Raw genomic sequence first — 791 nt, 5'->3', positions numbered from 1 at the left:
TCCGAAAATTCGGTTTTATCCGGAGTAAGTTCCGAACTTATAGGTGGGGGGGGGGGGGGGGAGGCGAAAGTCCCGTTAACCTGAGAACGAAGTAAAATATTTAACTGTGTTAATTTGAAACTAATAATTTCAGGTTAAAAATTCTTGATAGCATTAGGACGAAACTATTTCCTCCAAGCCTTCCCATGCTATTGCAAATCACATTGCAATCTGTTGTAAGTTTTTACCGAATGGGGGAAGGACCTGCAGTTCCTTTAGCCCCCCCCCCCCCCCCCAACCCACTATTAATAAGCCACAGTATATTTATTTAAATATAATGCATACTTAAATGCGAAAAAGTATTGAAGTGTTTGAGATCTTTGAAACTTCGGTTTCGTTTAGAGTTATTTCTGACCTCATGGAGGGGGGGGGGGGGCGATATAGGCCCTATAACCTGTGAACTAAGTTAAATATATATGACTGATTTAATTTGAAAGTAATAACTTTCAGATTAAAAAAAAAAAAAAACGATTTCAGAACGAAACTGTTTCCTCCAAGCCTTTCCATTCCATTGCAGATCACAATTCAATCTGTTTTAAGTTTTGACCAAATGGGACAATTGGAGGGGCTCCTACAGTCTCCTAGCCCCCTCCCCTTCTATTAATATGCCACTATATATAGTAGTTATATTTAAATGCAGTGGCGGCTCGTGGGAGGGGCCAGAGTTGGCCCGGCCCCTTCACTTTTTTCAGACAATAATTTAATTTCTTTTTTCCTTTTTTTTGTGCGTACGTGCTTGAAATTATTAAAAA

The sequence above is a fragment of the Uloborus diversus genome, unplaced genomic scaffold (genome assembly GCF_026930045.1).
Source record: "Uloborus diversus isolate 005 unplaced genomic scaffold, Udiv.v.3.1 scaffold_12, whole genome shotgun sequence".
NCBI classification, from domain to species: Eukaryota; Metazoa; Arthropoda; class Arachnida; order Araneae; family Uloboridae; genus Uloborus; species Uloborus diversus.
This window is presented reverse-complemented; position numbering follows the sequence as displayed.